Source organism: Mirounga angustirostris, unplaced genomic scaffold (assembly GCF_029215605.1).
Source record: "Mirounga angustirostris isolate CCGP_5_RB_7025 unplaced genomic scaffold, mMirAng1.0.hap1 SCAF_5, whole genome shotgun sequence".
Classification (NCBI taxonomy): Eukaryota; Metazoa; Chordata; class Mammalia; order Carnivora; family Phocidae; genus Mirounga; species Mirounga angustirostris.
In genome coordinates, this window is record NW_026991713.1 from 35,023,810 (window position 1) to 35,047,235 (window position 23,426).

Below are 23,426 nucleotides of genomic sequence, written 5' to 3' on the forward strand. Positions count from 1 at the left end.
AGCTTATTTTAGTCTATGTGGTTTCCCTGCCACCCACCCATAAGATTATAACAGTATTTTAAATTTAGAAACTCAAGAACTTGATAATGTCATGTTTCTTGTTGCTAATTTTATGATAACTACAGTTTATTCTTAAATGCAATAAAATCCTTCCAGTTTAATTCTCTAACCATACAAATATAGTATATTGAGTAAATAAAAAACAGTTTCTTGATTTATGAAAATTCCAGTTTAATCATTTCTAAATTTAGAGCCTACTTTTGAGGACCATACCAGATAATTTATGACTTAGTTTTAAAAAGTATGATCCTTAGTTTGACAATAAAATTTTCTGGTAAATAAAACAATTAGGTAACTGGACATACTAAAAAATCATCTCAACATTTTAATAAAACCCAATTTTAAGCACTTCTCAGTTATATATTTTAAAGATACCCCAGATTCTATCTAGCCATGGAGTTTTCTTTATGGATAAGTACATGGGAAATAGTTGTTGTATCTTTACAGTAGGCCTTCTTTAGTAGATAGCATTAATAAGAAATAGGATATTTCTTTTTAGAGGGTTGAGGTAAGTTATTGAAGACCAGACCCTACTTCTTATTCCTCTTCCTACAGATTTGAGTCAATAAACAAAGTAAATAAGATAATAACTTTATGAATTACCAAGCAAATTCCCAATACCCAATATTCCAAGTGCAGAGTTTCCTGATACCTGGTAGTATCAGGGAAAACAGTTCAGGTAAGAGGCCTAAATGAGAGAGAATAAATGTATCTGGAAGACAGGCTTGAGTTCATTTTTTTGAGCAGCAGCATGAAACAAGTATGACCAAAATTCTTTAAGGGATAATTATTTTTATGGGAGTTGGGGGGAGGAGGAGAGAGAACACAGAATGCATGATCATGGCTTCCCTAGTGATATGGTCTACTAGTAATACACAGAATGATGAGTATATAGAAATTGAGGACAAACAAATTCATCAGTTTATTTCCTGGGGGGTGGGGTGGTGCTTGCTTCAGCACATATACTAAAATTGGAACGATACAGAGAAGATTAGCATGGCCCCTCTGTTAGGATGACATGCAAATTTGTGAAGCATTCCATATTTTTGTCCCGGTTTGGGCTCCTTGTTCAGCAGGGAACCTGCTTCTCCTTCTGCTTGCTGCTCCCCCTGCATATGTGTGCTCTCTTTCTCTCTCTCTGACAAAAAAAAAAAAAATCTTAAAAAAAAAATTTCCTGGGAGAGTAGTGATGGATAGAACATCAAAAGTGTTTTTCAATTATTTCCTCCAAATGAGAAGAGGTGTATTAATTTGCTAGGGCTGCCATAACAAAATACCACAGAGCAGGTTGCTTAAACACAGTTCTGGAGACTGGAAGTTCAAGATTAAGGTGTTGGCAGGTTTCATTTCCTCTGAGGCCACTCTCCTTGGCTTGCAGATAATTGCCTTCACCACTTTTACATGACCTCGTCCCTGGTTGTGGACATCCCTGGTATCTCTTCAACTCTATAAGGACACAAGTCAGATTGAATTAAAGCTCATCCATCTGACCTCATTTAACCTTAATTACCTCCATAAAAGGTGTATGTTTAAATACAATCATTGTCTAAGATACTGGGGGTTAGAACCTAAACATATGAATTTGGTGGAGGTGGTGAGGGACACAACATAGTCCATAACAGTGAGGTAGAATTTTGGATACATGCTTTCTATTTATGAGGAAAGCATGCCTTTTCACCCTGCCACCTAATGTAATACTAATTTGAATGCATGCCTCAGTTGAATGTATTCAACAGTTACATGCAGTTTTATGCAACTGGTTGTATTCCTTTTATCAATAAATCACTCTGAAAGAGAAAGCATAGTACAATTTATGGCTAATTAAATTTTTTCTAATGTTAAACTGTGGAGGTACAGAAGAGATTAGAGACACAATTCCCATTGGGCAAAAATAAGTGTAGAATATTTTTAACCCCATCTGATATATAGCAAATACTAATATTTATATTTTTATTGATAATGAGATAAAAAAAGGTAGAAAAATCAAGGTGGTATAATAAGAATCTTATTTATTCTACTTAAAATCTCTACCAGATATCCCATACGCACTTCAAACTCATCAATTTCCATTTATACCGTGGTTGCTCCTAAATTTGATTTCTTGAGAATGCCTGGAAAACCTAGGAGCCCTTGTTAACTTCTCATTCACAATTCCAGTCACCAAACCCTTTATATTCTACCTCTCAAAACCTGTCATACGTATGTTCCTTTATTTTCATGCCCTATGTCACTGTTTAGTTATATACGTATGTGTATTTTAACCTGCTTTACTGCATTATTTCCTCAGCTGTTATACCAACCTCCATCTTTACTACCATTATACCAATTTCCTAATTTGTTTTCAGTGAGATCTTTGTGAAATAGAAACCTGATAACAAAATAATTAAAATTTTTCCTGTCCTCATCACCTGCAAGATACAGTTGAAACTCTTCCTGAGGACATACATATTTTGTCACCTTGCACCCTGGCTATATTTCTGACCCTTGTCATGGCCAAATATCCACCATGCATATATTCAAGAATATTAAAATTTTTCATAGATTGGATCATTAAGTTTTATATGTTAATTACTCTGTCAGGAAATACACCTATTCTTGTGTTCCATCCTGGCTGTCTCTTCCTTGACCTTCAGACTGAAATAGTTTCCTCTTCATAGGAAATCATTCCTATTAGTACCCCTTTCTTTAGGACTTTAGTACTTGCCTACTTGACTGCTATAGCAACCCGTGTATATAGCTCGATAGGATTAATACTACCATAATCATTCGTTCACTTGTCTGCATCCTTGTGTAGAATATTTATTCCTTGGACTTAGTATTAATATTTGCTGTTTTTATTTGTTTTCTTACATTAATCTTTTTTCCTTTTTTATAAATTAAAAAAGCAATTAATATTTGGCAAGAGAGGACTTGGAAAACTTGTTTCCTTGAACAAAAACAGTCTTAGTTCTACTGAATGATAAAAGCTTAAAATCTAGGTTACAAGATTCTAAGGCAAAGAGATTAGAAAACATTCTTTTTATCCTAAATGTAAAATAAACAGATGTTTGGGAATAGAAAAATGTAAAATAAGCAGGTGTTTAAGGATGGAATTTTGAATGAAGTGAGAACTACTCATGAATTAGAAGCCTGCTTGGATTGAACATAAATGCATTATATATAAATGGATAGCTAATGAAACCTTTGTGGATTAAGTATTTCTGGAATCTATTGGGGTGTCACTTAACAACTTCATTTATTTTTTTCCATTCTCTGAGGTTAACTGGGCTTAGCTGGACTAGTCTTGTTTGCTCCATGTAGTACTACTTGCACTGCTTTCATCTTGTGGCCTGACCAGGGCTGGGGTGTTCAGAATCACTTACTCATGTAAGCTACCATTGGTGCTGGCTTTTGGCTAGAGATTCAGGCAAGGGTTCTTTGAGAAGGTTTTTTTTTTTTTTTTAAGATTTTATTTATTTGCGAGAGAGAGAATGAGAGACAGAGAGCATGAGAGGGGGGAGGGTCAGAGGGAGAAGCAGGCTCCCTGCCGAGCAGGGAGCCCAATGCGGGACTCAATTCCAGGACTCCAGGATCATGACCAGAGCCGAGGGCAGTCGCTTAACTGACTGAGCCACCCAGATGCCCCCCTTTGAGAGGGTTTGACTTGCATAATAGGAGTAAGATAGGTAGATGAGAAATCTGATTTGAAAAATTTGATTGTAGAGTTTGTCATGTTCAGGAATTTGACTTTTCATAATAATCATTGGAGGGGATAAATATACTAAGGAAGAGACTGACTTTTAAAATGTCTTTTCATTTTTTTAATGAAAATAATTTTAGTAACTGTATAGAAGATTGTTAGGGTAGAAAGGAACCACTTGGGATGTGGGAGTTTATGAAAAGGCAGATATAAAACAATAACATTAGTTGGAAAAAATATTTGAAAGACAATTATCATATAAAATTAGTAGAACTTGATTGATTGCATGGAAAGAAATGGGAGAGACCATGTTTGTGGTTGACACTGAAGCTTTAAGCCTGGAGAAATAGACTGTTTTGACCTCATTAATGGAGATAGAAAACAGGAAAAAGCACAAACTTTGGGGGAAGGTAATGAGTTCAGTTTAGGTCAGCCACCATCTGAGGTGGCTTTGAGATATTCAGGTACTTTGAAATATGGCTCTCAGTGTGAAAGAGAAAGAAGGGATAGAAGTATAATTTGCAGATGAGACTGGCACTGTTACCTATTATCGTAGGAATATAAATTGGTTCAACAATACTTTCAAAGGAACCAAATAGTATGAAAAATGCTCCTATCAGAATAAGTAGGAGGAAAATATCTCATGCTGAATATATAACATGTATATAAACAAAAGATAAACATCTTTTAGTTGATCGGATTCAGAGGTTGTATCTTGTCTTCCTCATCCTTGCTGTCTCTGAGCTAAATCTTACACCAGACAGTGTGGATAATGAGAATTTGCTTATATGACTAAATTGTACTGTCCTTTAGGCCTACTTTTCAGTTGCTCTTTTTGTTAAACAAAATGTAGATTATTTTTGAAAATCTAATGAAGGTGTAACAATGGGCTTTTTTAATTTCAAGTATCAAAGTAACCACTGAAGAGAAAAATCAGCTTTGATTCCTTCTTTTGTAACTAGACATTTGATGATCAATTCAAGGGTTAGTAGTAAGAGACCCAGAGACCATTTGCAGAAAAACTTTAAACCGTGCTTCCTCCAAAATGTCAGTATAATAGCCTGGAGTGTTTATAGCAGAGTGCAGAAAATCTTTTCTAATAATACCTACCTTGAAGCCAGATTTTGATTAAAACACCAGGATGAAACCTCAGGATGGAAAACACAGAGCTGGGACTCATTAATAATATGTATATTGAGAAAATGTAATATATATAAAATAATAAAAATTTATAAAAACCTTCAAAGAATTTTTATACCAGAAGTATTCTAATATATCTAAAGTGTGACAAGCACATTTTTAATGTTTTTACCAATCCTCCACTTATTTTTTATCATTATATAACTAGTATTTTTTTTCAGAAAACTCCAAAATTATAAAAAAAAAAAAGGAAAGCTCTACATTTAGTTACATAAATGTATATCAATATAACATATGTATTATATCTGTGTGTGTGTAAAATTTACATTTTATAATTTAAAATATTACCAATGAACTATGAGTATTTTTTTAAATAAAGATTCTATTTATTTGAGTTAGAGTGAGAGTGAGAGAGAGAGAGCACAAGCAGGGGGAGCAGCAGACAGAGGGAGAGAGAGAAGCAGGCTCTCCATTGAGCAGGGAGCCCGACGCTGGGCTCAATCCCAGGACTCCAAGATCATGACCTGAGCTGAAGGCAGATGCTCAACCGACTGAGCCACCCAGGCACCCCGAGCATTTTCATATTAAATAATCCATTTATCTTCATAGAAGTAAACTTTATGGCTACCTCATAATTTATTTCTTAATCTTGAGAAAGTATAATTTAAAATTATTAGAAGGCAAACAGTGTATTGTAGTATATAGAGCAGTTATAAAAGAAATAGTCTCCAGAACTGAACAAAGATGATGAAACCAAAAGGAGAATAAAAGGACTATAGCATATTTGTATGCAACAGTGATTAGATAAGGTGGTAGGAGGAGTGGGCCTGGTGGGGAGAGTTTGAGTAGGAAAGACTTTGAAAGCCACACTTGAGAGATCAGATTTTACCCTCAGGGCATGTTTGTGTACAGAGGCATATTTCAATAAAATCAGTGTTATAGTTGAAAGGTAATCAAGTGGCCATGTGTTACAAAAGTGGAGGAAGAAGAGACTAAAGACAAGCAGATCTGTAAAGAGTTTATTGTTTTAATCCCAGTGAGATGAAAGTGATTGTCATAAGGGAATGGAAAGAAAGAGGCAGATTAAGGGAAACCTTTTTAATAACAAAGTCACATAATCCAGTCACTCTTATCAGAGAAAAAAAACAAATATTACATTGATATTGAACAGGAAATTGGAAACTATGGCAACACCCCCCAACTCAAAATTGTAGTGCCTTTTTGAAGTATAAAACAAGATTCATTGTTGCAGTTCTGAATTAGTAAGTAACAAGTGAACTTGACTATACATCTGCAATGTTGGAGCCTTGAGCAGAGAATAAGCTCTCTCAGGATAAAAGAGTGGGAATGAATAGAAAATGTTCCAGAGTACATAAGGGAATGTCCACAGGTAGGAAGACAAGAAGAGGGGGATAACCAGGTGAGACGGGAAGAGAAGCAAAAGCAGATGGTATCTGCTTTTTTGAGCAATGGTATCACATCATAGAAAGGAATACAATAAGGAGTATTGGAAAGACTATTGGACTTGACAAAGTTCCTGGGTGATTTCAAGAAGGGAATTTATGGGAGATTGGAGTGAGATTGCAGATTGAGAATAATGAAATACAGTAAATGTCTTCACTCAGCCTGTAAGAGTGACTACTTAAAGGAGGGAAAGAAGAGAGCTGCTGTATAAATTAGGAGGAAGGTATATTAATTTGTTGTTGTTTTTTAAAGGAATCATAAGTTTGAAAACGGAAATTAGTCAAGAGAAACCTTCCCATCATTCCACTTTTTTAGGAATTCATCTTGAAATCTGGGGCCCAATTTTGTACCCTTCTGCCATCTCCCTAGTAAATGGAAGACCAAATGTGGCATTTTTGTAATGGTTAGAAGAAAGAAGTAAACAGGCATGATCATACTGTCTATATGGACCTTAACATTTGTGTATCACACTTTCCAGGGAGTTTCTTAGACTCTTTTTTCAGTCCTTATAATCTCTTCAGCTTCTAAAGTTTATTGTAGCAGTTGGTTATTGAGTACTTTGACATTTAGATAGCATTCTTTATCATAATATATACAAATCAATATACACTTGCATTTGAAGACAGTTTATTAACAAAGGGAATATTTACAGAATTGTACATGTAGTAGAACTTGAGGGTTACTTCTGGGTTTAGTAGCACCAAACCTCTTACCACTCCTAGTTCTGATGGAAAACGGGTGAGGTGGTGGTTACAGAAACCCAAAAAGGAATAATTCTATAGAATTAGTGTGTACCTTCAGCCAAAGGAAATCACCAGCTCAAGACTCCTTGCAGGAAAGCATACAGGGGAAAATAACTTGGCTACTTTGTTCTGTCTTCCTTTGTTGTTCTCCCATTAGGGTTTCCTACTGGCCAAATCCAACCTGAATTTAAAACACATGGGAACTTGCTAATTTGGTTCTTACAAATCTGCCTCACAGAATAGAGTTTAATAGAATGCAGAGCAGATATGAGGGGTAAAATACCCCATATATTATCAATTTAGATGACTTCTTGGAATTTATACATTTCTCTGGTTAAGAAACCTATATAGGAGTGCCTGGGTGGCTCAGTTAAGCTACTGCCTTTGGCTCAGGTCATGATCTAGTGAGAGAGAGAGAGCACGCAGGGGGAGAGGCAGGAGAAGCAGACTCTCCATTGAGCCAGGAGCCCATTTAGGGGCTTGTTCCCCAGACCCCAGGATCATGACCTGAGCCAAAGGCAGATGCTTAACCAACTGAGCCACCCAGGCACCCCTTATGTTGCTTTTTGTATGGACTGTATCTACTACACACTCTGTGCTGCAAAATCTCCAACAAAAATGTTTCTTCATCATGTGCGGTTACTTGGGCGAATGTGAGCCAATCTGACTTTCTGACAACAATCTGACAACTTCTTTATCTGGAGAGTGCACCAATTCCCCCATATAGCATTTCCCATAATCCCATGATTTCTTAAGAAAATGGAGGTACACAGGGGAGATTAGAAGACAAGGACATGGTATTTTATGAGAGTGGGGCATATAGTTGAGTGATGAGAGGAAGAGTAAAAGTATGTGACTGGCAATAAAAAAAATCTGTCCATATATATATATAAATAGGTTAATAACCTTTCCTAAAAATAAATTGCCAGGAATTATAAAATTTGCACTGGGAAAAAATAAAATTCCAAGTTCAGAGTTACTCTCTATAATGTTAATCACAATAAATTAATTTCTATTGAAATATCTCCTAAGACTGTGAATGGAAGTTACTTTAATGATGGAAAAAGCTGTTATTATTTTATAGGCACTACTATTTTATATTTCAGTACCATCTGTGTTTACAGCTTTCTAAAGTGATTAAAAGTTGAGCGGCTATCATTTGCCCTTAGTCTATGATTGAATTACTCTGGAAATCATTGTAATGTTATATGGATTAAGGCTATGATTCAATTCATAATATTCTAACATAAGTAGTAAACAGAAATGAGTTTTTATAATGTCAAATATATTTTACTTCTTTTATGGTTTCATTTTATTTCTATCACATTCAAATGGCTAATCATGCCTTTTCTAGTAATAAAGTTCATTTTTAAGACATTTTGCATCTGTTAGCATAAACTTGTTCAAGACACTTGGGTTTTAGTCTTGTTTATAGTGAAGGTAAAAAAAATACCAAGCCCTAAAAATAATACTCATTACTTAAACAATATAAGATAATTTTCTAGTAAAGACAGACATATTGAACAACTCTCTAAATGGTCCTTTATAAAACACAAATGAGAACACACTCAGAATAGACATGTACACATTACTAAGGTTGTTATTGCAGTAGATGGGATTTTACTAGCTGAATTTGGGTTTCGTCCAACTTCTTGATTCTCTGTCACTTTACTAAACTCAGAATTATGTTGTATTCCCTTGGAAACATCCATTTTTAGGAAATATTTTTTATTTGGGAGAGAGCAAAAGAGAGAGCATAAGCAGGGGCAGGGAGGAGGGACAGAGGACGAGGGAGAAGCAGGCTCCCTGCTGAGCAGGGAACCCCAACATGGGGCTTGATCACAGGACCCTGAGATCATGATCTGAGCTGCAGGCCGATGCTTAACCGACTGAGCCACCCAGGCACCCCAGAACCATCCATTTTTTAGTTTCTAGACTTTGGAAGCTGAATACTCTTAGAATAACATTTATTTGAGATATTTACAATTAACTTTTTGGGAGTAAAACACAGGAGAAGGGAAATCTTGAATTCTGTCTCTGGCTTCTGTTGGGTCAATGACAACCACTTTATAAATATTTATTAAAACCACACACATACACCCAACACAGCAAGAAACATTTCCTCAAGCAATATACAGTCATTTTGTGACTGGGAGAGCCATATAGGGTAGTGTTATGAGAGCCCTACAAGCAGAAGACCCATCCTAATGTAGATTGAGTTAAGGAAATTTTCTTTGAAGAAGTGATTCTGAAGATGAAACCAGAAGGATATATTAGAATTAATCAGAGAAAAGCAGAGGTTATTTGCAGCATAGGGAACGCTGGATACAAATTTTATAGATTTATAAGGATTTAAATCCAGAAGAACAATAGAGAGAAAGGGGAAAGAAGTGAAATATAGAAGTAGACTGAGACAGGAATCCATCAAAATCCTAGAGGACAGGCGCCTGGGTGGCTCAGTCGTTAAGCGTCTGGCTTCGGCTCAGGTCGTGATCCCAGAGTCCTGGGATCGAGCCCCGCATTGTGTTCTCTGCTCAGTGGGGAGTCTGCTTCTTCCTCTCCCACTCCCCCTTCTTGTGCTCCCTCTCTCACTGTGTCTCTGTCAAATAAATAAATAAAATCTTAAAAAAAAAAATCCTAGAGGAGAACACAGGCAGCAACTTCTTCGACCTCAGCCACGGCAACTTCTTGCTAAAGGCAGGGGAAACAAAAAAACAAAAATGAACTATTGGGACTTCATCAAGATGAAAAGCTTTTGCACAACAAAGGAAACAGTCAACAAAACTAAAAGGCAACCCACAGAATGGGAGAAGATATTTGCAAATGTCTTATCAGATAAAGGGCTGGTATCCAAGATCTATAAAGATCTTCTCAAACTCAACACCCAAAAAAACAAATAATCCTGTCAAGAGATGGACAGAAGACATGAACAGACACTTCTCCAAAGAAGACACACAAATGGCCAACAAACACATGAAAAAATGTTCCACATCACTTGTCATCAGGGAAATACAAATCAAAGCCACAATGAGATACCACCCCACACCAGTTAGAATGGCTAAAATTAACAAAACAGGAAACAACAAATGTTGGTGAGGATGCAGAGAAAGGGGAACCCTCCTACACTGTTGGTGGGAATGCAAGCTGGTACAGACACTCTGGAAAACAGTATGGAAGTTCCTCAAGATGTTAAAAATAGAGCTACCCTATGACCCAGCAATTGAACTACTGGATATTTACTCCAGAATTACAGATGTAATGAAACAAAGGGGCACCTGCACCCCAATGTTCATAGCAGCAATGTCCACAATAGCCAAACTGTGGAAGGAGCAGAGATGTCCTTCAACAGATGAATGGATAAAGAAGATGTGGTTTATATATACAATGGAATATTACTCAGCCATTAGAAAGGGTGAATACCTACTAGTTACATAGATGTGGATGCAACTGGAAGGTTTATGCTAAGTGAAATAAGTCAATGAGAGAAAGACAATTATCATGGTTTCACTCATGTGGAATATAAGAAATAACACAGAGGATCACAGGGGAAGGGAGGGAAAACTGGGAAGAAATCAGAGAGGGAGACAAGCCATGAGAGATTCTTGACTCTGGTAAACAAAAGGGTTGTGAAAGGAGAGGTGGGTGGGAGATGGTGATGGGCATTAAGGAGGGCATGTGATATGATGAGCACTGGGTGTTATATACAACTGATGAACACTACATCTGAAACTAATGATGTACTATATGTTGGCTAATTGATTTTAAATTAAAAAAGGTAGAATGAAATATGCTATGGAAGATTTTGGTATCTTAATAGTGATGTCATTACTTTTCCCAGTGCTTTCTTGGAGTCTTGGAAGGATGCAAAATAGTGAAATGACCTGTTCAGATTTGTGTTTTAGAACACTCATGCAGATAAAATTATGCAAATAAATTGGAAAGGATTAAATATAAATCCTATTTTAGGCAATAGTCTGAGAAAATGTGATTGTATTGTGGGTTGTGACATTTGCAATGAGATAAGAGGATGGATTAGAGAAAATTAAATAATTATACAGGACATAAAGATTGATTCTCTGAGAGAGAGATAGGTGGGAATTAGGGTGGGTTGAGGGATGTAAAAATGGTACCAAGTTTTGAGAGTAGGGATAATGGATATATGATGATGGCATTCTTTTAGGTAAGTTTTAAGTAAATTTCAAAACACTTTAAAAACCAATGTAAACAAGCCTATATAACTCTTACAGTCTTAGTAAATAAATGATATCCTGAAATGTTGGGAAGATATTTGGCTCAATTATTCACAGATAACACAGTCAATGAAATATAAGGTAACATTCAAAGAATCTCTCAAAATTGAGCATTCAATATTGTCTAATTAAACAAAGCTTGATGTGGAACCTGCATCTCTGAAACCTGCTATTTCCCTGTCCATCAGGTAATACTGTCTCATATAAAGTCACATGTGCTAAGATGTACCCCAAAAAGGACACATTGTCTTCTGTATTTGAAGCCAGTCTGGTTATGATGGAGACCTGGATTTCTGAAGTTCTCCCAAGGCCATGTCCTGGCACTCTCTTTGCCAAGGGATGCTGTCTGCCCTAGGCAATGTGCCACCATTACAGCTTTAGCACCTAGGAAGCAGCTTTTCATAACTCATCTACCACTGTTCTCCACTTTCTCTTTGATGTTGCAATAGATTTAGCTAAAGCTTTTCTCATTTGGCTTTTGGAGCTATAGTTTTTTGTTTTGTTTTGTTTTGTTTTGTTTTGTTTTTGATAGAGAAATAGCAAGAGCAGGAACACAAGCAGGGGGAGTGGGAGAGAGAGAAGCAGGCTTCCCACTGAGCAGGGAGAGCCCGATGCGGGCTCGATCCCAGGACCCTGGGATCATGACCTGAGCCGAAGGCAGACGCTTAACGACTGAGCCACCCAGGCGCCCTTTTTTTTTTTTTTTTTAAAGATTTTATTTATTTATTTGACAGAGAGAGACACAGCGAGAGAGGGAACACAAGCAGGGGGAGTGGGAGAGGGAGAAGCAGGCTTCCCGCTGAGCAGGGGCTGGGATCATGACCTGAGCCGAAGGCAGACGCTTAATGACTGAGCCACCCAGGCGGTAACAGGCACCAATTTTAAGAGGAATAAGAGTTGGGGAGAATGTGTGCGTTTCATGTGCGTGTGGGCAATGGACCTATGTAAGGTGCTTATCAATTGGATTTCCTCTTTTAAACAAAATTCAAAGGCCTTCTATGTCCATTATCTCTGCTGGATGTCTTTAGGTGGACTGATTACAACAGCGATACAAATGTTCCAACCCTCCCTGTAGTTACACATTTTGCCATAAGGCTTTGTTATTCCTTCCATTACGGGCTGGAGTTTCTTTCTCGAGTCCTTGAATCTGGGCTGTGACTTGTTTTGGCCGCAGATTGTGGCAGAAGTGACTGTGTCAGTTCAGGGACTAAGATTTAATTTTTGCACACTTTTATTCTCCCTCTTATTTTTCAGCCTTTGCTATAAGGATAAGCCTGCTGGAGGATGAGAGATGAGTGAGCACAAGGAGGGGAGCTGATTTGCCACAGTCAGTGGAAAACAAATTCCAAATATGTGAATGGTGTAGGCAAAATTAGCACAGTTTCATATCTGTCCCACAGCTAACTACAGATGCATGAGGAAGCTCAGATAAGACCAGAAGAATGTCCAGCCATGGTGCTGACTTGTAAGCAATAAGGCACAGATACCCTTTTAAGCTACCAAGTTTTGAGGTGGTCTGTAATGTAGCAATAGCTGACTGATAAAAATTCTTTATGGACCATAAGTGTACAGGTATGATCCTAGTAACTTCACAAAGGAGGTAATTACTGTGAATTTATAGGCTGCTTTTATCCTAAACAGTGTTTCAGATTCTATGAATCATAACTTCTTGGTTTGCTTGGTTGGTCCTAATTATAGCCCTCATAATGGACTCAAATTTTTCTGCTGGTGGGTTGTGTCTAACAATCCGAGCCAATTTATAATTCTGTAATAATGTCCTTTGCTTTTGCTCTTAATGGGACAATATTAAATGGATTTACATATATTTTAATTATAATCTTTTATGCTATTGAGAAAGAGAGGCATCTGCTTTTTTCAAAATATTCTTTGAGTAACAGGCTCATGCATCCCTTTTATCCATTATTAAATTTCTTTAACCAAATAAACTCAAACATTTTTCTACTGAAAAAACAATTTCCAAACTGTCTTCTAGTTTTCCTTTCTGTTTTATGATATTAAGAAGGTCAAATATCCAATAGAATATCAACATACCCATGCCCTTTTGGAACTTCATCTATCTTCCTCAACAAAGCAATTTCCCTAGCAGGTTTCCGTAGTGTAGTGGTTATCACATTTGCCTAACAAAGCAATTTCCTTTATGGACTAAATAAAACTTAATTTTAATTCAATGCAGTGTTTTCTTATTTCAAAAGCTATGATGTGTGTGTGTGTGTGTGTGTGTGTGCCAAAGCATCTTTTTAAAAAAATTTTATTATGTTAATCACCATACATTACATCATTAGTTTTTTTTTTTTTAAAGATTTTATTTATTTATTTGAGACAGAATGAGAGACAGAGAGCATGAGAGGGAGGAGGGTCAGAGGGAGAAGCAGACTCCCTGCCGAGCAGGGAGCCCGATGCAGGACTCGATCCCAGGACTCCAGGATCATGACCTGAGCCGAAGGCAGTCGCTTAACCAACTGAGCCACCCAGGCGCCCACATCATTAGTTTTTGATGTAGTGTTCCATGATTCATTGTTTGGGTATAACACCCAGTGCTCCATTCAGTATGTGCCCTCTATTAATACCCATCACCAAGCTAACCCATCCCCCCATGCCCCTCCCCTCTAGAACCCTCGGTTTTTTTCTCAGAGTCCATAGTCTCTCGTGGTTCATCTCCCCCTCTGATCCCCCCCTTCATTTTACCCTTCTTATTATCTTCTTGTACCTCTGAAACAAATAATACATTATATGTTAAAAAAAAGAAGATAGTAGGATGTGTGTGTCTTCCAAAATATGCCTGCCAACATAATCCTTTTTATCTAGATTACCTTTTAAGGTGTTTTCTGTGTATTTAGCACATCTCTAATGTTTAAAAATGCTTCTTGTTTTTGTTAATTTAATCAAAAGGACTAGAAATTAATAGTCATTAGCTGATATAAACCATGAATGTGTATTTTCCTTATAGCATAAAAAAACTTACCTTATAATTTTTCATATTTAAATTCACTAACTAAGTTAGAGGTTTTTCTAACTACCAAGTAGACATGGTCAAACTGAATTCAAGGAGGGTAGAAGCAATGTTTTGATGTAGGGGGTGAGGGAAAGAGAATGATCAAAAAACTAAAAGATCATACTGAGAAGAAAAAAAAAAAATCACACTGGGGTAATTACCATGAGGGAAATGTTCCAAACTGCTGGCTCCAGAGATGAATCTTATCTGAATAAATGTTTTGTTTGGCACATGTAGTCTTTAAAACAAACTTGAGTTAATTGCCACATTTAAGAATTGGGGAATTTATCCAAAATAATTAAAAAAAAATCCATCTTCCCTGAAAAATTAGAAAATACATCCACACTGGGCCCATGTGTTTGAATAGCAAAAACAAAACAAAACAGAAACAAAACAAAAAACAAAACAAAAAAAACAAAACAAAAACCGGTCTGTAGTTGCCTAATGACAGCTGCCTGTTCTAATGGGAGATGAACCTTCCAAATCCATCAATGTCAAGTGTTCTATTGCTTATAGCATTTGATTAAGACAAAAAAACAAAAACAAAAAAACAGAAATACCCCTAAAACTTTACAAATTCTTTTTTAAAAACGGTGATGTTTTTATTCTTTTGGGAAACAAGAGAGTAAGAAAGTGGTAACTATTTACCTGGCTTGCTTAACCCATTTGCTTGCCTGGCTCTTTTAGGCCTCTAAGTTTCAATCCCTAATTTAAGGTTTTTGTAAAGATTGATATAGTCAACACTTTTAGGTCACAGGTATCAGAAACTAACTCAAGCAAACAAGAAGTAGGCAGTTGTTGGCTCAAATTACTTACTTCAGGGAGACAAAATGTCATCAGAAATCTATTTCTTCTCTTTTCCATTTTCTGATGCCATTGTGCTCTCTGTGGGCCACATGCTCAGTCTGATTTTAGCAGTGAGTGAGATAACAAAAGCCACTGGTCCCTCCATGGTTACATAGTCTTCAATGCTCATAATTCTAGGTAAAGAGGGAATATCCCAACAATTCTAATGTAACACCATGGTGGGCTTTCATTGACCTACGTAAGATCACATGCCTAACTTAAGCAATCACTCTTCCTAGAGGAAGGGCGGTGGTCTCATTAACCAGGTCCAGGTTCTAGGTCATCTGCTCATCTCCTGGAAGGAGCAGGAAGAGTTAACTTGATCTGAAACTCCTGGAATAATATGTCGAAGATAAAGAAGAATTCTGTGAATAGAAGGGATAAGAGATTTAGGTCAGGCAAAATGACAGTTGTTCAAGACCATTACAAATTAAGATATAAGACTAGGGAACTATATAGTTAGGAATGCATATTTGAGCTACTAAATGAGTTGATAAAATAAAAATGTTACATATGTTTCCCCCCAAATCTATTAATTATGTCTTAACATATCCTATATCTTGATACACATGGACCACTGAAGAATATAGAGAATCAGAGATGTTATTAAGGAAGTTAAGTAAGACATATTGTACAAGAAAAATAAATAAATAACAGGAACCAGAGATTATAGCTATCATTACTAGCTGTGTTTCCTTAAATATGTCATTTATCCTCTTTTACAAGTTTAAAAGATATGAAACTTAAAGACAGAAACATACAATATAGAGACAGAAATACACAAATATGCATACTTACTTTAAAGAAAAATAATATAGCAAGACCTCTGTTACCACCTCTCAATTTAACAATGAAAATATTGCCATCGACTTAGGACTTCCTGAGACAACCTTCTTTTATTGCATCTCCTTCCCTTTTCTCCCAGTAAAAGCCCTACCCACATTTTATGTTACTTCATTTTCTGATTTCCTTTTTTTTTCCTTACCACATAAATATTTATCCCTAAAAAATCATTTACTTTTGCCTGTTTTTAAAATTTATAACTGGAATCATAGTGTAGGCTTATCTCAGTGACTTATTTTGCTCAACATTATATATGTAAGAGTCTTTATTGCTGACATACATAGCTGTTATTAGGGTGAATAGAAATTTCATACTGCAATATCTTCTTCAAGAATTGAATTTTTATTTATTATAAATTTAAAGTATTTTTTCTAATGCCTTTACTTCTTATTTTCTCAGTAAATTGTATAACAACTTCAATTATTTTAGGTTAGTATTTTCTTGAATTATCTCCACTCTTTTACTTTCTATATTGACTTTTAGATTGAACCTAAAAAATTATTTGGTCATTAACTAGAAAATTTAAGTTGGTTATATTTATAGTGATTTCTGATAAAATTTGATTTATTTTTACATATTGTTTTCCTGCTGATTCTAGTATTCTTTTTCTTCTTTTTAGCTTATTTTTGCAATTAATTTTGTCTTATGATACATTTTTTCCTGCTACTGGTTGTGAAATATTTACTTTTCTAATGCTGTAGGGGTTACCTTGGAAATTAAAATATGTATACTTTCAATATTCTAAATTTAATCAGTATCATTTCTTTCTTTCAAGACTGTGCAAGACCCACAGATTATTTTAATTTACCCTTCTCTTGACAAGTTATTCCTGTGCTGTATAATAATTCTACATATTTAACCCCACTAAACATCATATTATCTGTTTCAGTATTTGTTTAAATTTACCCACATATTTATCATTTCCTGTGCTTTTCTTTCTTTCATTCATTCCAACACCTTTGGGATTTCTTTTTTTTTGTATAGAGTATATCCTGTAGGCTTCAGTGCAATTTTGCCTGTGATGAATTCTCATAGTTTTGTCTGAGAATGTCTTTATTTTGCCTTTGTTCTTGAAAATAAGTTTTCTCCTGATAGAATTTCTAAGGCTATCCTTTACTACTTTTCAGTTTATTCAAATTACCATTCCACTGCATTCTGGCTTCTGCTATTGAGAAGGGAGCTGTCCATCAAACTACCACTATTTGGAAGCATATGTTTTTCCCCTCTTTTTTATTTTCTGTTTGCCATTGGTTTTCCACAATTTCACTATGATGTATCTAGATGTGAAAGTCTTTTGTGTTTATCCTATACTGGATTGTTTGGACTTGGTATATTTTATCAATTTTAGAATGTTCTCAGACTTTATATCTTTTACATATGCATCTAACCCATTCTCTTTCCCCCCTCCTTCTGATTCCACTCTCTTTGCTTACAGAAGCCCATACCACAGTGATGAGTTTTGGGCAAGGGTTTGGAGTGGGGGAGACAGATTTAGAGAGAGATTTAAGAAAGTTAGAGAAAGGGCGCCTGGGTGGCTCAGTTGGTTAAGCGACTGCCTTCGGCTCAGGTCATGATCCTGGAGTCCCTGGATCGAGTCCCGCATCGGGCTCCCTGCTTGGCAGGGAGTCTGCTTCTCCCTCTGACCCTCCCCCCTCTCATGTGTTCTCTCTCTCTCTCATTCTCTCTCTCAAATAAATAAATAAAATCTTAAAAAAAAAAGTTAGAGAAAGAGTTGAGAGAGAGTGTGTGCATGCAAGTGAAAGCAAGGAAGAATTTATATCTGTTAGAATTATATCTGAATTTATTTGATTTCATATTTTATTAATTTTTCTCTCTACATATTGACTAGTTTGTTCTGACTTATTTTCATCTGAACTAATCCGTTGAGTTCTTAAATTTATTAAACTTCCAGAAATTTCTGTTGTTTTTCCAGATTTAAATAATTATTTTGTAGTTTTTATTTCCTGCAGATAATTGTTAATCTTTTATTTCTTTAAACATTTTAATATCATTGTTAATTTATAATCTGGACTTGAAAATTTCAGCTCATTGTGGGTAATTTTCTGCATTCTGTTGTGTAAGTTGGTTCTTGAACATGAGGGTTTGTTTCTTCTTATGGTCAGTTTATTTTGACTGGGAGCTTTTTCTTTGCTTGGAAAATGGTGGGAATGCTCTGTGGCTCAGATGAAGTTAGAAACTTTCAGAGAAAATTTGTCTTTTGCTTTTGTTAAGTTACTAGGGGCAATTGAAACTCATCACTTCATATTTTTTTGACTACTTAGGTAACATGAATTTGAGAAGGTTTAAATGTGGTTCAATTTGTAAGGGATGGTTTTTGTCACTACTTGTTAAAGCTATGGTGGGAGCAAGGGAGAGGAGTGTGTAAGGTCTGCAATAAACTGTACTGCATTCACTCCACTATCTTTAATAATGTGTGACCAAACAGAGGTAGTTTTTTTTCAAGTTATTTATATTTATTATGGAATTATTCTATATAACAAAAGATTATCCAATATAAACATATTTTATTCATTTAAATTAGGCCATCCTATCAATACATATATATGTTTCATTGGGGTAAGGGTAAAATACCTTATCCAGGTGGGTCTCTCTAATGGTCCAGTAGTCAACTAGCAGATATAAATTCTTCCTTGCTTTCACTTGCATGCACACACTCTCTCTCAACTCTTTAACTCTCTTAATACTCTCTCTAAATCTGGCTCCCCCACTCCAAACCCTTGCCCAAAACTCATCACTGTGGTATGGGCTTCTTAGCAAGTTCTCTTCTCAGAGGGAGGTTCAGATTCTGGCTGAAGATGTGAAACTCCACTCTTGAGAAAGTGAAGAAATCCTTGTGATGGGAACAAGTATCACTGAGCTATGAAGGTTTGGGGTTTATATACTTAGCAAACCATAATAAAGTGGTCCTAACTATGATAAGTGAGCATGCTTATGCTTATTATTCCCACCCAACTGGCTCTGAAATTTACCTGTATTTAAATCAGGCAACTCTAAAGTATTGATCCTTCATGTGATTTAAGTACATCTGGCTCTGGTACCCCAGCCATCTGGCTCCAGTTTTATGTATATGCAAATTAGGCAACCTTAGTAGGATGATGTTGATTAGATGAGTTGTCTTTCCCTATTGGCAGTCAGCACTTTTGTGTTTGTATTGATAGAGTATTGTAGTCACAACTGAGACAGCTTCATTACATATACTACATACTTGCAAATCTGCTATTGCCAAATCACTTTTTTTAAGTCTCTTGGGAATGGGGAGTGGAGGAAGATTTACTCTTGATTCACCCTTACATTAAGGGTAGCTTTTGGAGTCTTGTCTTTCTTGATGGAGAGATGTAGATGGCCTCCTATTAAACTCCCCATCATGGGAAAGCCTAGGGCTTTGGGTTGTTTCTATGCCATATAAGATCAGAAATTATCAGTATAATATCATCATTATTGGCAAATGTCTTTAGGGAAAAAGTGAGCTTATGAGCTCTGCTTGACTTTCTGGGTAATTACATACTAGCATTTTGATCCCTTAATTCCTTTTACCTTAATCAATTCTTTGACACTTTTAAAATAATTCTTAAAAATATTTTACTTAGTGGGGTACCTGGGTGTCTCAGTCAGTTAAGCTTCTGCCTTTGACTCAGGTCATGATCCTGGAGCCCTGCGGAGTCCTGGTATCAAGCCCCCACATCAAATCCTGGTATCAATGTGGGGCTTGATACCAGGGCTCCCTGCTCAGCAGGGAGTCTGCTTCTCCCTCTCCCTCTGCTCCTTCTGCCCCTCCCCCACTCATGCTCATGCACCCTCTCTCTCTTAAATAAACGAATAAAATCTTTAAAAATTTTTTTTACTTAGCATTTTAATTGCTTTCAGAGGGAGGATTATTCTGAATAGGAAGTCTGATGATTACCAAGGATAGGGTGACAATTTTTCACATTGTCCGTCTCTGGGAGTAGAATGGATTAGTTGGTCTCCTGCTCTGCAGTTGTGTGACTTAGTGATTGGGTATAGTCCAGACCTTTGCTACTTCTTCCCTGCTTTTAGCTCCACTAGAGAGAATTCAGAATTTCTTCTTTTTTTCTAGGTGTAACAAGCAAAAACTACATGTTGACACTCTTGCTTGATAGCTTAGAAATTTCCCATAATCATTTACTGTAAGAATTCTTATATTTCAAAGACTATTTTCTCTACAAATAAACTTATGTGACAGAATATGGGTGGCATTTGGCTGCTGAAAATTAACCTCAAAACTTTGTTCTGAAAATGAGAAAAGTCTTACAATACTAACTTCAAAATCATATTCTATTATTTCCTGGTTTTTTATTTTAAATATGCATTGTAATTTATAATATTGAAATCACAATCAGTTCTTCCTTAGAATGAATTATACATGTTAACTATAGGATTAATTTTTGCAGATTATTAATTATAGAAGTTTGCATGGTACATGTGTTCATGTTATAAATTGGGTTGGGGTAGTGAACATGAACCAACTTCAGAGCAAGGTCACTTGGTATATTTTATGAACATGTCTCTGGTATTGAATACATGAGGCAGTTTTATGTACCAGTATGCAATTTTATGATGTTTTGCATTAATATTCTACATTATAATAATATTGGACTCTGTTTGACAGCTTTTGCTGTAAAAAGGCTCCGTAACCAATAAATTATGACTTTCAGTGGCTTACATAACTGTGAATTTATTTCTCACTCACATTTTATGTCCATGTCTGTGGCTTTAGATGCTGACTGTCATCCAAGTACAATGTCGGATGTAGTTTGCTCCAATGTGTCCTCTCATTCCAAGACCAGCATGATGCAGCACCCCACCTGGGATGTGATGTTTTCATGGGAAAGTACAGGAACACAAAAGGGGTACAGAAACTTGCCATGCATCTCATAGCCTTTATTCAAAATTGTCACCTCGTCACTTCTGTCCATATTCCACTGACCAAAGAAAAATCTAATGACCGAGTGGCACACCATTGGGTCGGAAGTATATTTTTTCCATGAAGAATAGGAGAGTAAAGATTGGTAAACAATAAAATCTACCTCAAGGCACTTTGGTTATTGTTTGTTTTTTAATTGTTTAATATTTTTAGGAGAAATGAAATAGAAAATAACATTAAAAACAATATGTTTTAAACATTAAAACCTATTGTTCTGCTAAAATACTGTTTTAGCAAATAAGTTGTTTTAGTAAAATAATATTTTCCCAACTGCCACAGAAATTATTTAATAAATCAAGCATTCCAGGCAGTTGAAACTGTTTAATTCTTTACTATTCATTCCATTGTCATCTCTTCTTTCCCAGAGTTAATCACTATCTTGAAATTAATGTTTAACTTTTTCATGCATGTGTACTCATTGATCAGATATGAGTATGAACGTAAGCAAGAAAAGTAGAGATGTATTTTATCTTTATAGAAATATTGTATTTTTAGTATTCTATAAATTTCTTTTATCCTAAAATATTTTTCTGTATTAATATAGTTCTAGTTTCATTCATTTTAGCTGCTATATACTATTCCATTGTATGAATAAGTGACAATTGTTTAATCCTTTTACACGTTGAACATATTAAAATTTCCTTTAAAAATGACTTTGGTTGATTTGCTTTATTTTTGCTATTATAAATGTGATAAACATTTTTGTGCATGTCTCCTGGTATAATTATGCATTATTAAAATATACCTCAAATAGATTTAAGGCAAAGAATAGGTATATCTTTAACTTTATTCATTATTGCTAAATTATTATTAATAAATGGCTTTATCAATTTGTTTCCATCAATAGTTTATTAGAGTCCATTTTTGTCACATTCTAAACAAATGATTTTTTATAAATAGACTTTTAATATTTTTAAAAAATATTGGTTATTTAATACTATCACATTATTTTAATTTTCTTTGATTAAAAGTTAGGTTGAGCATTTTTCAATATGTATTAGAATTTTAGACTTCCTTATCTATGAACTGTTGGTTAAATCATTCAGGTATTTTTTTTTAAAGATTTTATTTATTTATTTGAGAGAGAGAGAATGAGAGACTGAGAGCACGAGAGGGAAGAGGATCAGAGGGAGAAGCAGAACCCCTGCTGAGCAGGGAGCCTGATGTGGGACTCGATCCCGGGACTCCAGGATCATGACCTGAGCTGAAGGTAGTCGCTTAACCAACTGAACCACCCAGGTGCCCCTCATTTGGGTATTTTGAGTTTGTGTATGTGTGTGAGCACATGCATATACACGGATATTTGTGTTTGATTTCTGTTATAAATGAGATCTATTGTTTAATTAGTTTTACTCTGTTATAGGACATCTTTTTTCCTGTCCCTGTATTCAACAATCTTGCTGAATTAAAATTTTCATTCTGTTTTTCTTAGATTCTTTTGTTTTATGTATATTTACATTATTCCAAATAACAATAGCATTTTCTTTTCCAATATTTGTAATTTTTTTCTTTTTTCTCAACTTGGCTAGAACTTCTATTACAAAGTTAAATAAAAGGGATGCTTTATCCTGAAATTAAATAGCTGGCTTCTAAAATTTTACCATTAAGTAAGATGGAAATAATAATCTTATTTTTAAGCCCAGACATGTCCTATTGGCTTTCCATTTTTATAGTTTATTCCTTATTACTATGTGTCGGGAGCAGATTATTTCTGATTAAGTATTAATTCACTGTATAATCTTGAAAAAATGCAATTTTATAAAACACACCATGTTTTGATATCCTATAGTTAGTGCCAAACATAGCCACATCTTCAGTAATATTTTTGAACATTTATTTTTGAATACTTACCATGACTCTAACATGGGTCTCTCCTCAATGAACTTAGGCTGTTATTGAAAAAGAGAATTGAGAAAAATTGGGGGAGTATGTCACAAAAATTAGAGGTGGCATTAACATCCTTAAATAACGGAAGATGCACCTAGTCTTCCAAGGTTGGAGGGAAAAAAAAGCAGTAGGACAGGTACAGATGTAGGTGCAGTTGTAGAGGAATTTAAGTGCAAATGAATAGCCATGATTGTTTCAGTGATGTTGAAGGTAACCATAAGTTATAAGAGGTGAGGCCCTATAGAGAATTTTGTAGATAAGGAAAGTTTTATCTAGAGACATAAAATTTATGTGTTTAAAACGATTTTTTGAAAGGTGAGTGCCCACTGGCTAATAATACTTGAAATCAAGTGTTTGAGAGGTGCTTGGGTTTAGCAAATATCAGAGAATCGATGATTGGGGTACCTCCAATCTCCAGGATTGTAATGCAGTTCTATAACACCATTCAGAAGCCCATATTTAGGAGTGAAGGAAATAAAATCATCTAAGTTATAAAATGTAGTCTTGTGTCTTACAAGACCAGGATATAGAGTATTAA

The 23,426-nt window shown here is 35.5% G+C and overlaps 1 non-coding gene across 1 annotated transcript; it reads left to right on the forward strand.

The window, feature by feature from the left end:
* Nucleotides 1-1,004: 1,004 nt before the first annotated feature.
* Nucleotides 1,005-1,108, forward strand: LOC123845054 (U6 spliceosomal RNA). Its single transcript, XR_006790903.1, has one exon. It is a non-coding gene; the product is annotated as a U6 spliceosomal RNA (small nuclear RNA).
* Nucleotides 1,109-23,426: the final 22,318 nt, after the last annotated feature.